The sequence below is a fragment of the Lepisma saccharinum genome, chromosome 8 (genome assembly GCF_977018435.1).
Source record: "Lepisma saccharinum chromosome 8, izLepSacc3.1, whole genome shotgun sequence".
NCBI lineage: Eukaryota > Metazoa > Arthropoda > Insecta > Zygentoma > Lepismatidae > Lepisma > Lepisma saccharinum.
The window spans coordinates 27,723,175-27,738,792 of record NC_139236.1 but is presented as its reverse complement, the minus strand read 5'-3'; the positions used below and the strand labels follow the sequence as shown (position 1 = coordinate 27,738,792).

General features: G+C 39.4%; 1 protein-coding gene across 1 annotated transcript in view; it reads left to right on the top strand.

The window, feature by feature from the left end:
- The window catches only part of Shrm (shroom), a 510,449-nt gene that overhangs the window by 178,124 nt on the left and 316,707 nt on the right, over window positions 1–15,618 (top strand). The gene's annotated exons all lie outside the window — the stretch shown is intronic.

Sequence of the window (15,618 nt, the reverse complement as noted above, 5' to 3'; positions counted from 1 at the left end):
ATGAGTGCACGGTGTTTACATTTGAAACAACTAATATTCTTCCTTACGTGTACAGTAAACGTTGTAAAGTATGTATTTAAGCAACGCCATTGTTTTGTACCTAATAACGTTTTACACGAAACGTTATTCCTCTCGGTTGAATAGTTATCGGCTTTTAAAAATGTGAAGTGGTACATTGTTTACATCTCACGCGGCCACCATTACATTTGCACACGTGACCTAGAGGTCGCTTCTGATTGGTTATGCTACGGAAATAGGACCGATCCTATCCTTGAGAAATGCCATAAAATTTCCCACTTTACAGTGTAGCATTTTGGTCATTGCGTAAATGTTAAGAAAAATGCTTTCGTCTAAAGCGGGCTTAACCCGGATTATGCTCTGCAACTCAGTTACGCAGTCTCAAGTTTCATTTTGGTTTTAGTTTCTAAATATCAATCCGCGCAATTTAGTTCTAAATGCAACTGGTGGAAACAGGATGTGTGACTAAGGCTACGATAAAGTCAAAAGTGCGTGCGGGAAGACTTGAGAAGGGTCAGGTTTGCGATTTCATATTTATCACTAGTATTATTATTTCGAGCGTATTTCGTAGGGGATTGAGACATTCGGAGAGTTTCGCGTAGTCAAATAGTTATCACCAGGGAACGTATTTATATGTAGTACAAATGTGCTAAATATATAAATACATATTTAGTAATTGTCACCAAAATATGGAGTTAAATATGGGCTTAAAATTGTAAAAATTTACACATAAAATACAGTCCGTTTAAAAATAACATTTTTCGTAAAACACAAAATGTGTTTTCATTTTCTGTTTCCAAAACAATGAATAACAAAATTTTGTTGTGTTCAAACGTGAATTTCCTTCTGTTCTCTCTTAAGATGGATTTATATTGACTGAAACTGAATGGGAGCGTATTTCAAATTTGTCAGTTATTCGCAAGAAATTCGCTCAACTCTTTCGGTCAGACGGGGACAAGTAGTTATTGAGATAATATGGAATATATGTTGAGAAATGTTATGAAATATGGAAATAATATGTAGAAATAACTAAAATATATAAAATGTGAGTCAAAATCTAATATATGTAAAAATATGGAAAATAGAAGCTGAATTTTTCGACCCTACATGCCATGATGTGCAAAGATAATTCAAAATGTAACCGATTTCAGCTTCATGCATAAATATGTATTTACATATAAATCCATTGCCTGGTTATCACCCACGACTATATGTACGACCGGTCCCGAGCAGTGGCGCAACCGCATGGGGGAGCGGGGGCATTGCCGATCCTCACAACCTTGGACGGAAATAGATTCTACGGGGGCAAGGCGGGACAAGTATAGACGGTCAAGGGCACCTTCAGGGGGGCTTAGAGAGGCAATTGTCCTCCTCGATTTAAACATTTATTCAAATAGAATACATTTTGTAAAATTTTCTTACTCGCTTCGCTCGCAATGTCGTCTTTTCTTAGTCTTATCAAGTTCAGAGTCCTAGCTAGGGGGCGGAGGGGGTTGGGCGTGGGCGATGAACGATCTAAAATTTAGATCTTTCGGCTCTCAGGACCGACAATAGGTTTTCAGACACAGCGCGACCCACCAAACGCCCCCTCTGAACCCAGCAGTTGATCGCGTTCCATAGGTTGAGAAACGATGATCTAAATGAAAAAAGTTGTAAAAGAGAGACTGCCATGGCGGCCCGTGAAATTATTTGCGCCCTATTAAATCAGTATTGTTTTCAGTTTACAACAACATTGGATCTAAATATGTGCTTGCTCGCTTCTCTCGCAATGTATGATCGTTTTCTGTAATGCATTGTAAATTACCAGAGAGAGAGCAAGTAGGACTTCACTTAATTGATTTTGTATTATTAAATGCATGAACAATTGTTTTCAGGAAAGGGAGCGTGCACATTTGAGAGATTATTTACATAATTTTTGCTGTTGGTTTATTATGAGGTGGATGAATCGATTATGTAATGTATTTAAATAATATAGCTATGTTGTATACATAGTGTTAAATAAACTTTGAATACGTACACAATTTAGTGTTAGCAAGTTGCATATGTATTTTCTTACTTTACGTCGCAACATGTTGCATATGTTGTGTAAAACACACGTTCTACATTTGTCATGCATTTCATGTCTTTCAGAAATGCAGTTTGTGTGCTTGTTTTCAATTATTAATTGAAATTGAACGTTTTGAAAAAAAATCAAATCTTTTCTTCCAACATAAATGCTCCAACACCGATCTCTACCCCTTTTTCGCTTAATTTACAAGGATAATATTGTAAATATACTACTACTACTACTATTATTATTATTATTCGTGCTTTTATCCTGGTACTTGCCCCACGCCACCGACAAAAATTCGTGGTTGCGACTCTGGTCCCGGATTCGATCCCCGGTGGAAACCATCATTGTTTATTAACGACCTGAATAAATATAGCAGTGGATGATGATGGGTGTCCACATATCTTGAAGCACGACTGTACAAAGAATTAGGGACATATATTTCACCATACCCTGCATCAAATATCATATCGCCTGGTTACAGTGTGGTACGGGACATTTGAAATTTAATGTTGAATGACTTACCTTTAATGACCGATTGCCATCGATATTGTTGTTAAATGTTTCATTGTTCTTTCTCTGGTTAAGTTTTATGGGTGCGAATGTAGCATTTCCAACCGTTCCTTTGTCTAATGCTGTTGCTTCATGCTCGCAACTGCAGTTCTACATCAAGGTACAGGGAACAGTGGAAGATTCCAATGGGTTTACGGAATATTGTGAAATCAAGAGCTACTCAGTCTAATGTTATTCACCATTTTGTAACAAGCATGCAAATCTTGAATATTTTAAGCCTAGGCTCATATTGTAAATCTCTAAGTTTGGGTAGCGGTTGTTGTGGTGACGTTTCATTTCTTTTCGTGCGTCACAAATTACTTTTCGTTCGAATAACACCTATTCCCTAATACGAGAGAAAAGGTAGCCTGACCCTTCATGGTGGAATAGTTAGCGTCACAAAGCCAGAGGTTCCAGGTTCAAACTCTGGATGTAATACGATATTCCATCATCATCGTCGCGATTAACCCAAGAGGTGAAAAGCGACGAAAATTACCTAAATATCGAAGGCAGGAAGAGTTCATCAATCAGTTCGGAGATCACTGTTCGCTGTTGCTCAACTGTGGCAATGCAGCACGAAACAAAATGTCCTGGTTACCATGCTAACGCAAAGCGTATATAATTGGTAAGAAAATTAATGAGAGGCCCTCCTTGGTAGCATAGTGGTAAGTCTGTTGCCTTGTAATCAAATTATCGCGGATTCGATCCCCGGTGAAGGAACTTTGTGGTAGCTTTGACGCCTTGTAATCAAGGATACCTGCGCGCAACGACACCAGGAGTCCCGGGTTCAAATCCCGGTCTGGTCATGGTCTGGCGTGCTTTGCGAGTGTCCCCTTCATCATATCACTCACCGTCGCGATTAGCCAAAAGTGGCAGAAAAGCGACGCTAAATAACAAAATCAAATTAAGGTGTCCCGCGTTCGAGGCACACATAGTGGTTTGGATCCCACTTTAAAAACCGTAGGTCCAGTCCCATAAAGTGGGCTTAAAAACTAGAAAGAACTCAAGCTTATTACATAGTGGTCCTGATCCAACAGTAGATCCAGTACCGATGTGCCTATCCGGGCACAAATTTTAACCATTTCGGCGACTTCGAGGTTGAATGCCAAAGCGAAATTGATTAGCACTGCACTAACCACTCAGCCTTTGAAACTCACACATAGAGTTGATTGGCAGGAGCGGATTTATAAAATTTGGGCCCCTAAACTATCCTTTGTTTTGGACCTGCCGGCGTTATTCATATCATCGTCATCAGTATAGACACATCTGATATAAAATTATTCATTAAATTTCGATAAAACAATACACTTAGTTATAACAAGAGAAACACTAAAACTGCAACGCAAGAAACTCGTCCCTTCTACCTTCTTGCATGAAAAAGCAAGTAAAAAGACTTGACATGGTTTCATTTTGATATTATCACAATATTAAGGCATTTTAATAGTCGATGGTCTTTGCCACTTCTGCCCATTCAAGACCCTTGGACTTGCTGTCCATAGGCTATAGCCAAGGATGTATTTAGGGGGAGAGTCCAGGGAGTGCCGAACCCCCTGCCGAAAGACTTCAAGTACATAAACTAAATAATCAAAATATATCGGGTGTCCACAATTTATCTTTACAGCTTCAAATCTAAATAACTAATTAATGGAACGAGGTATCTCAGTTCTGTTGCCTTCATTTAAAAGAGAAACTCTCAAAGTTTTTATTACTATTTTTCAGATACATTGAGTAAGTGGTGAAGAGGTGAGGTCACATTTCCACAAGATGACTACTCCACATGGTGCATAGAGACAAGATCTGATGCACAGGTCCAACGAAATTTCAGGACTAAGTATGGCAGACAACCACCATCAAGAACAACAATCCGTGAATGGAACAGAAAGTTCATGGGAAATGTGTGGTCTTATGCACAATCAAATCATTGGCCCCTTTTTCTTCCCTGAACAAACTGTTAACTTCAATTGTTACCTGGATATGCTGGACCAATTTGTTTTCCCACAACTCGAGCATCTCCAGCCAGATATCTTTTTCCAACATGATGGTGCACCACCTCACTGGGCTCTGGAGGTACGCAGGTTAAGCCTTAGATGAGCATTTTCCTGGGCGATGGATTAGGAGGAATGGCCCAATTACTTGGCCACCAAGATCACCCGACATAACCCCTTTGGATTTCTTTTTATGGGGTTATGTTAAGGATATTGTGTACCGAACGCCAGTTCCCAATATTAAAGTTCTACGACAAAGGATTACCACAGCCATCGCAACAGTTACTGAGGAGGTACTAGAGCAAACAAGGCAGGAAATCGAGTGTAGCCTTGATATCCTACGGGCAACAGAGGGGGGGGGGCACACATAGAGATGCATTGAGGTGGTCAAAAAAACTGAGAGTTTCCCTTTTAAATTAAGGCGTTACTTTTAATAGCATTTGTTGTACAATCGATGCTTCATTTCCTCTCAACTTCCTTGAAAGTAAGGATTATATTGGGATCATGCGGCTTTGAAGGGCGGTATCACAGAAGATTTATTCCCTACTTATGATAATATGCATAAAATATTAATCAGGAAGTTTACTTTTCGTCAACTGGATCTAATATCCTTTTTTTGCTTTTAAAAAATATTCAATTCTTTCTTTGACATTAATATCCATGTCAGGGCAGTTGTTTTTATACAAATTTTGGCGATCTTAACTACACGTAAGCTAGATAATGAATACGTTGTTACATCTCTATACCGTATTTTTACCTATTGATGCAATAATAACAATACATTAATTAATTTACATTAATTTAATTTAAATGTAGTTTAATTATTTTAATTAAACCATTATTATTTCTGAGACATTGGTTCGGACCCCATCTGAAATATATTTCTAGATACGTGCCTGGAGCCTAGGATAGCCTAGTGGCAAATCCCCCTTTGTTGATTGCTGCTGGTGCAAGGGAAAGGGTACACCAGATGAGAGAAGGTTATATCCTTGGTACTTTTCGCATCACGAACCAGGCGAGCTGTAACAGAACTCTTGGAACAACACAAATCGAACATTTAATTTGGGGCCGTTCTTGAATCGCCAGGCTGTGCTTGGCCAATCGGAAAATACAGAGCAAGGCCAGGTGAATGGATACAGTGGAAAGTGAGATAATGTAATTACATTTTCTTTACCTTTTTTTTCCGGGGTATGACAAACAAAATTACACTTCACGGCCTATCATCTGCAGGAGGTCCAATAAAAAGCATGACTAATTCGGTTGCAACACTGCTGAGGGAACACTACCATTCAGAGGAAACAATGAACGAAAGAAGAATTACTTCAAGTTTCCCCTGTGATTATTGAATCGTAGCGGAAGTTTGCTCGAGCCAGTTCTTCATCGTGGCTCCATCTCTGTTTGGCATTGAGAACTACTACTTCTTCTCTTGAAGTCTGGCACAGTTCCATGTTTACCTTTGTAGAGTGCCACACACGTAAATTTGCCGTTGCGTAGAAACGTATTTTCGTTTCGTCTCCCTCTCTCTTAGCATCACGTGTTCTACCCTGCTCGAAAACCTTCGCTATTGTTGCCATATTGTCATTCCATTCCTGGACACACTCGCGCAAACTTCATTGAAAACAATTGAACAGCGCTCCAGCTCGCGGTTCCCACCGGTCAGCAGGGACGGCAATGTGGCAATATAGCACGGCGGAGTCGTTGCTTCTTTTATGCAGTGCATGTTCATTGGCTAGCTAGTAACTAGTGTTGCCAACTGTAATAATGAAGCACTATTTCTGTCACGGAAGGGGAAAGCAGGTAAAGTGGCGGTGAGTTTTGTTGGATTGGAAGCACCATATTTTTATTTTATACTAAGTATTTGACCGGTTTGACGTTGTGTGCGTGTATTGCGTGTGTTTATGTAAAAGTGTGTGTTTGCTGATGAACGTTAAATTCCATAATGCCTCCAGTTCTGTCGAAGTTGAAATCAAAAACCTTGCATAGCCAAGCTCGGGAAATTCTAAGCAACGTGCACGAGTTCATGAAGGAGGAAGCCAGTCATGGTGTTAGCATCCCAATAAAGCATTTTGGCAAGAGAGCAGCGAACAGCAGCAACAAATTGTTCATATTTCATAATTTTGGAATTATTCAAAATAAATAAATTATGTGGCTCCAACATCATTTCAACTCTGGCTCCGGCACGTGTTCTTGTAGAAATTGCATAGAGGAGGCTGTCATTTTTGCTGCTTAATGCGATACATATTGTTTTCTGTGTTAAAATTGCCATGCTTTGATGGGTGACCAAGTTCATAGCAGGGCCGGCGGAAGGGGAGGGCGAACCGTCCCATCGCCCAGAGCGGCAAAATTTGAAGAGAAGAAAAAAATAAGCCTATTGAAAACTGTGATCGAGCGAGATATTCTTTTGCGCTGAATAGTATTGAAATAGCATAAGAAGTCTCATTATTTATTTTATATTTTGATGTTTTAGTTAGGAATATATTGATTTTCAATTTTCCGTTGCTGCGTAATGACCGGGGGGGTCGAAATAGAGCGGCATCTGCCGCCACCTCCCAGGGAGGCAAAATGACTAGCGCCGGCCCTGGTTCATAACAAAAGAAAAAGCCGCGCAGCTTATCGTCTAGTGGCAGTATATGTACTTGTTATTGTTGTGGAAGCCGGCATCCTTTGTAAATGTACAACAAAGGCAACCGACTGTCGCCGATCTCAGAGAGGAAATAATAATACTGCTTCAGGAGGAGTGTTATGGTGCAATTGTAGCGGTTTAACACGTTGGCATGTTATTATCTGCCGTTGCAGTTCCATACCAGTGTATACGGGTTTTGGGAGTGAAAAGTTAGAACGCCACCAGTGCATTAATGCAATGAAAAATAATATATATATTTTTTTATTTTGTTTGAAATCACTCAAATAAGGAATCGTATGAAGAAGTCTTCTTTGCAGCATTTTTGGTAATTTTACTTATGTGTTAGTTCATATTTTGCGAATTTTTAGTCCATATGTATGTAGCTACATACATAGTCACTTGTTAGTACATATTAATCCTAGTCCTGGTATAATGCATGACGTTTAAAACTCAACGTTAGATAGACCTGAATTCTCTAATTTTATTGTTGTACGTAACAGCTGTGCATCGGCGCACCGCAGCGATTTTTCTATCTGCTCCATTAGCAACACTGCTTCTTTAGTTCTGTCGCGCATTGCACGGCAGAATTATCTGCGCTGGACTCTACCTTGTCTTGTGCTCTACAAGTATGCGTTAACGTAGAGCAATGTATAGTGGAAATTCTTTGTTTATTTTTTATCACGCAATATGAAATTAGCAATGGATTTGGCCGTTATACAATTTTTGCTTGTGAACTGTTCTGTGAATGGTACAGATTCCCTGCTGTCCTGTATGTTTGTAGAGGTGTTATGTTCAGAGAACGGCTTTATGTATGTGAATACATATCTTCATGTTCATATGATGCTAAAATCAGTGTTATTTTGTATTATCTTTGCCTTTGTAAATTGTGGCATATAAGCTCGAAAGATGCTATTTTTTGTTTTCCATATTTTTCCATATATTAGCTTTTAGCACATAGCTTACATATTTTAGTTATTTCTACATACAATTTCAATATTTTCAAACATTTTCTGACATATATTCTATATTCATGCTATTAGCCTTGTCCCCACATAAACCGGTACTGGGACTCATCCAGTTACTTGGGGGCAACCCGTGAGGGTAAAGGCGGCCGGAGCATTGTGCTGATCACATCACCTCCAAATTGGCCGAGATCGAGAATGTGTGGGGCCCTACCCTCACATCCCCTAAATGTGCCTTCATGGCACGGTGCTATATGCATGGCGAACTTTACCTACCTTACCATGCTATTACTAAATTTTGCAACCAAAAGGTTTTCCGTTCATGTGTATTGTGTTCGTTTTGTACTCTGTTTATTTTAAATGTTGATAGTCAACAATGCATCTGTTATTCTAACATTTTTGTCAACAATAGAAAATGCAAGCTGTAGCTTGCGGTTAAGTCCATTGCATATTTTATATGTGTCCCTATAACTTCATGTGGTATTGAACGCAGTTTGTCAGTATTTTTATTTTTTTCGCTTTGTTTTCCAAGGAGAACTTAAGACTCTGGAGGAACTTCAGGGACAACAGGATCACATTTTAGCACTTGTTTTAATAACAATAAATAAAACACATGTTGTACTTAAATTTTACATTACAACGAATGTCATGTAAGCCTAATGGATTTTATTTAGTTAGATGAACCACTTGCTTAATGAAAATTCCGATTTTTGACAATGCTAGTCCATATTTAATTCCATATTTTGATGAAAATAGCTAAATATATATTTATATATCTAACGCTTTTTAGTGCATATAGATCCGTTTCCTGGTTATGCGACTCGAAAGCATGAGACAATCATAGGTGCTGGCCTCTATGGAGTAGTCCTTAACGTAACTCGCTCTGAAGCTAGGGGTACTATGTTCGGATCCTGGGTGACATTGTACCTTGAACTATTTCTTCAGACAGAGGGGGATGAGAGCGGACGCCCTCTGGTCGATCCCCCCCATTTTATCGCCTCCCCCAGGAAAACAAAGGAACTGGATTCATAAGTGCTCTTTCAGCCCAAATATGCGTTTCTTGTACAGTATTCCTGCCCCCCCCCCCAATCTCCTGTGCCTAAGCATTTTCTTTTTTCTGGCGCTAACGTTTGTAGTAATGGAAGCAATAGGAGAAGGACTTCGTAAAATAAAAATTGAATATACAGGGTGGGCACAAAGTCGCTTGTTTTGGGGAAAGCGACTTTGTGCCCACCCTGTAGATAAAAAAAAATGTCAAGTCCACTATCCCAATTTGTGCACAGATAAGCTAATCGGAACAGGACTTACAGTTGAAGAGATCCGAATCCCTGTGCCTCCATCGGAAAACGAACCCGGGATCTCTTGATTACAAGGAGGCCTTGCTATCGGGCAGCCCACACAGAAACACGTGAGTAATATTGTAGTGCGCACATTTAGTGGTTTATACTTTGACATTCCTCAAGAGAAATAAATAGATAATATAGGAGATATAGTTCCCCAATGGAAGGCTGTTTTTGTATTACAACTATGCGCTTGCAGACATGATCAATGAATTGAGTTTGTGCATAATTCAAAACATATTGAACCCTATTCTAAACTGTCTGTGCAACCTATTAAAATAGACATTTTAGAATGTGACACAGTGGGTTCGCAGCCTGGGTGTTCTTTGTGAGTGTCATTTCATCATATCATCACTCATCATCTTCAGCCAAAGTTGACTAGGTGTATCTGGCAAGTAGGATGTTAGCAGGCAATGCTATTTCGACTCTGTCCTTTGTCTAGTGTTTCTACTACTTGCACCTATTCTAACATTACGTTTCGATAGAGTATAGCACCTTTGCTCTCGTCTTCAAGTGGACAATCACCTTTTTTGCCGGTGGTGGGGATCGAACCTACGACAGAGCTGTGATTTTACTACAAATCCGGTGCGCTAATGAAAAGGTACAGTCATGGACACTTCTGGGTTGTAATGATTCCATTGAAAGTTAATGGTATTGTTACAACCCAGAAGTGTCCGTGACTGTACAACTCCTGTTCGCCTGAAGCCGAAAGAAAAGGTGCTCAATCGACTCGCTGAGATTAAAATCCAAATAAAATAAAACATTATCATTGTTTCGATTTCCAAAACCACGAAAGTTGTGCAATCTTAATTCATATTTAGCTACTGGATATTTGAACAGTGAAGAAGGAAGTAGCCTACATTCCCGGGGATGTGAAAGGTGGAACAAGTGAGTAACGTTTATTTTTATTGGAAAATGTGTGGAATACTATGTTCAGGCACGTATCTAGAAATATATTTCGGGGGGTCTAAATCAAGTGTCCCAGAAATAATAATAATAATAATGTTTAAATTAAAATAATTAAATTATAATTCAATGAAATGTTAATAAAAATGTGTAAATTTATTAATATTGCATTTTTTATTATCTGAATACTTAAAAAGATGGTGTAAGAATATATACATAACAGCATATATTTACTATCTAGTTTGCGTGTACTTAATATCGCCAAATTTGTATAAGAACAAGGAAATTAATATCAAATAGATATGGAATTGATTATTTATTGAATAATAATAAAAGGATGTTCCTGATTAGTATTTTATGCATATTTTCATACGTAGCAGTGTGCATAAATCTTATTTGATTCTGTCCTTCAAAGCAGTATGATCCCAATATATCGATGAGTACAACAAATGCTGGAAAGTACACTTTCATTATTTTATTTTAGTACTTGGTAAGTCTTTCGGGGGAGGGTCCGGTCCCCTGTACCCTCCCTAAATACGTCCTTGACTCTGCTGTTAGTTGACTGTATTTGTAGCAAACAGAAACAAAATAACATGCTGTTTTAGCAGCTCAATTCATTTGAATACCTGGACACAATAATAACCACAGATGTGAAAGTTGGAATTGAGGTTTTATCGTTAATAGCAGAAAGCAAACAAATGTAGTGTCATGTACAACAGTCTAATAAAGAGTAATAGGCATAATGGTAAGGAATAGGACCAATTTTGATGGTAGATACAAAGCCAGGAAAAAAGTACGTAATATGAAGTAGTATTTGTTGGAGCGCAAACGTGGTTTGCAGTATATGTATGATATTTGGTGTGTAAGGAGGGTCCTCCTTGGTCTACTTTAACGCCCCATCTACCAACCAGTCACGCACATATTTAGAAATATATACCGTGCGTTCATTTCGATCTGCAGCCGAGAGATCGGGAGAAGCGTGGCGGGCGGCGCTGACGGAGATGCCGACATTTGCGGCCTGTAATGCCCGCTTATTTTTATAGACATATGCAGACATTTATATAAATATTGCAAAACTATCACTAACCTGTGTTATAACACGCAAAATTTCTTCTGTAATTCATCCAAGTTCTGCTCTTATATACACAAAAAAATACGCTTTAGAAACGATGTTAAGAGCCACAGATAATAAAGCATTTTAATCATAGTTTTGACCAGTAACGTCCTGCTTAAGTTTATATCCTTGAAAGAGTTTTGTGCCGATGGGGATCGTTTGGAGGTTTTGAATGTGCAACACTGTATCAAGATTACGCTGTAGAAGAAACCGTTAAAAGTCAATAGTGTTCGTGAGCTTCCTTGCAATCCGAAATCTCCGAGCTCGAGTTTTTTGTTCCTTCGCGACTAGATGAAGACAGAGTTGTAAATATAGTGGCGAGCAATGTAAACCAAGAGCGTGTTAATTTCGTACTGTGCGCAAGAGTGTTATTCTTGGTTACTTGCAGTTACTTGTTTGTGTTATTGTAGTGTGTATGTGTGACGTGTCAGTGAGACGATTGGAATGCCAGCCGCAAGATTCACGTTAGAACAAAGATTTTTTTATGTACTATGACACGTACCTACGTGAAAACAAACTCATGTCGAGACGTGTGTAGGTAATTTGTACAGAAATTCCCATGCGTTTCAACTCCACACAGAGATACGGTTAGACATCTTGTCCTTAAATTACGAGAAACTGTATCGTTAAATTTTAAAACACCTAAGCAAAAACGACGGATTCTAACCGAAGCAAGACTCGAAGATATTGGTGCAGCGTTAGAACGTTCTCCAAACAAACCTCTACGCCGTGTTTCACAAGAGGTGGGCGTGTCAAAATCATCGGCACATACAGTCACTAAGCTACTAAAATTAAAACCATACTCTTATAACACAGGTTAGTGCTCGTTTTGCAATATTTATATAAATGTCTGCATATGTCCATAAAAATAAGCGGGCATTTCAGGCCGCAAATGTCGGCATCTCCGTCAGTGCCGCCCGCCACGCTTCTCCCGATCTCTCGGCTGCAGATCGAAGTGGACGCACGGTATTTTGGAGAGGGTGTCCGAATTAGGTATCTCAGAAATAATAGTAATAATAGCTAATGATAAAATTTAAATAATCGTATTATTATTGTATTAGATTAATTAAAATAATATTAATTCAAATATGTAAATAATAAATATTGTATTATTACTATTACATGAATAGTTAAAAAGACGGGATACGAATAGAGATATAATAGCATGTATTCATTATCTAGTTTACGTGTAGTTAGGATCGCTAAAATTTGTATTAAACAACTGCCCTGGGAAGGAAAGTACGAGTAATAATAAATAAATAATTGAATATTTATTGAATAACAAAAAAGGATGTTAGAATCGGATGACGAAAAGTAAAGTTCCTGGTTGATATTTTGTACATATTTTATAGGTAGTAAGTAGCGTGCATAAATCTTCTTTGATACTGTCATTCAAAGCCGTGTAATCCCAATCTAATTCTTGCTTATGCAACAAATGCTAAACAAGCATATTTTTATTATTAAAATTTTGTAATTAGTAAGTCTTTCTGGGGATCCGGAATACTAAATACATCCTTGCACCCAGTCTCGTTCAAGAATTGATAGTAAAAGGAGTATATTCTTCATCCATGATTATCTGGATTCACTCCATCTACAACAAAAAAATCAACTTCTAGTTGTTAAGGAAAACTGGTATTACCTTTCCCATCACACGATTTTCCCACTTTCAACGTCATTTGCACCTTTGCCATCATCAGTTGTTTGTGTACAAAAATGGTAAGGACCATAAGCATTGAGAGAATATATGTGGTGTTTGGAAGATGGAGAATATATATGCCAACGTTCTCACGGTTCAATAGATATCAGTGCAAGGCTCTATTTTTATTGGGTCCTAATAACTGGGCGGACTTGAGGAGAGGTTCATAAATAATGCAAATACAGGCGGTGAGAGTGGGGAGAACTCCATGTCAAAGCTACACTATCTGAATTTGTATCAGCTGGTTGGAATTACACTCGAAGAGATACGCTCCACGGCAGGAGCAGAGTTGACTGTACTCTGAATTCCGAACTAAAAAGTTGTCAAGGTCGTTCTGCCGTTTCGAACGATAAACGAAAGCAGAAAAAAAAGGTGTTGGAATGGCAAGAGTTTAGCACCTACGCGAATCTCTCCTATGGTTAGTGCATCTAACAAACATGAGGCCATTGACGTCAGTGCGGTAACGCTGCAGTCCGACCATCTGACGCTCCATCCGCTGACCTTCTCAAGGGCATCGTTGGGGTCTCTTCCCCTCCGCCCCTTTACCTTTTCTCCTGTCGAAATAGGCTTTGGGTACATCGCAGGTTGCCATCCCGAAGGCAACTGCTGGTCGGTCGGTTGCTGGATATCAAATACTCCTCCATGGCTTCTGGACCGCATCGTTTGCGTCCACTGATGCAGGTGGCTCAAGAGATGAGCATCTACGTATGGCGTAATCTTTTGGTTTCCTTCGTCACCCTTAACGAAACAGTTCGTAAAGATATGAACAAGGAAAGCAAGATGCTATATAAGGCCGACATTGACGAGAAAAGGTTTATTTATCATGATTGGTTAGTTCGTATGAACTTTCCAGCCTGATCATTACCAGTGCGTAGTTAGAGATCGATTAATTCATTGAACTCTCCAGCCTAACTATTGCCTATTTTTGTGGGAGCAGGAAAAGGTTTATTATCCATTTTGCCTTGACTCGTCTCACTCAACAGGTCGCTAGGTGCCGTGGCTTGCCGCGAGTTGATAGCTTCCTGGAGATGAGGCCTTGCTCGAAAAGGTTTATTATCCAAAAGGTTTATTATCCAGATGACTGAGTGCAATAGAAGAAATCAGACGTAGGCTACAGAATTCGTACCACATACATTCCTCGGAATGCCAAAAAGAGAAGGATTCTTATGCTCGTTTTAGACGAAAGCATTTTCCTTAGTATGACCAAAATATTACCTCGTATAGTGAAATATCTTAGGCATATTTTATGACGTTTCTCAAGGATAGAATAGGTCCTATTTCCGTAGCATGACCAATCAGAAGCGAGCTCTAGGTCACGAGTGCAGATGCAATGGCGGCCGGGTGTAAACAATGTATCACTTTAAATTTTTAAAAACCGATAACTATTCAATCGAGAGGAATAACGTTTCATATAAAACAATATTAGGTACAAAGCAATGGCGCTGCTGGGACCTCCCCGATGGCGCAATGGTAGCGTCGTTGCCTTGTAATCGAGGTGTCCCGGGTTCGATACCCGGTGAAGGCACATAGAGGTTCGGATCCCACTTTAAACTGTAGGTCCAGTCCCGATTAGCCTTTCTGTGCATAAAGTGAACTTAAGACACCAACTCAACAACAACAATGGCGCTGCTTAAATACATACTTTATAACGTATACAGTACACGTATGGAAGAATAAATTAGTTGCTTCAATTGTAAACACCGTGCACTCACTGTAGATGGTGCAACTCGGCGTGCCTTTCGTGCTGTATGTATTATACATTGTAATCGCAACAGCTAACCGAAATGTCACATAAAATGCTTCCGTGTAAAGTACTAGCTGCTGTAAGATTTTTGGAAGCATTTATGCCAGGTCCGTAGCCAGGCATGGGCCAGGGGGGGGGGTAAGCCCCCTTGGACCTGCCGTCAGCACCCCCCTGGCACTGCCATCAGCCCCCTTGACATTACGTAAAACTATTATGATTAATTTGTTTGCAGTGAAGAGTGAAAATGTAGACAGCTCACAACTTTAAGGATAAATCCACAGAACATGAACAGCAGCTATTACTATTACATTCGCTCATCTTGTTTATGAACAGAAGTCTAATTAACTGCAAGTATTTTGAAGATTATCTAGACTCTGCAAGTTCTTTCATGCGGCAGCTTCTTTATCTGTGCCTTCACTGTCCCTGTTGCGACCTCCCGTTTGGACAGAAATCTGTGGCTTGCATGTCATCATGCAAATTCCCTTCGCATCTGCATCAAAGTTCAACAGCTCCCAAGTTTTGGGAACGAAGGGGAGTTTCATTGCTTCGGCCGGGGGTGGAATGTACTGTAGGCACTGTGATTTAATATTGTTTTGTTGTGTGTGTGTGTGTGATATAAATATCTGAA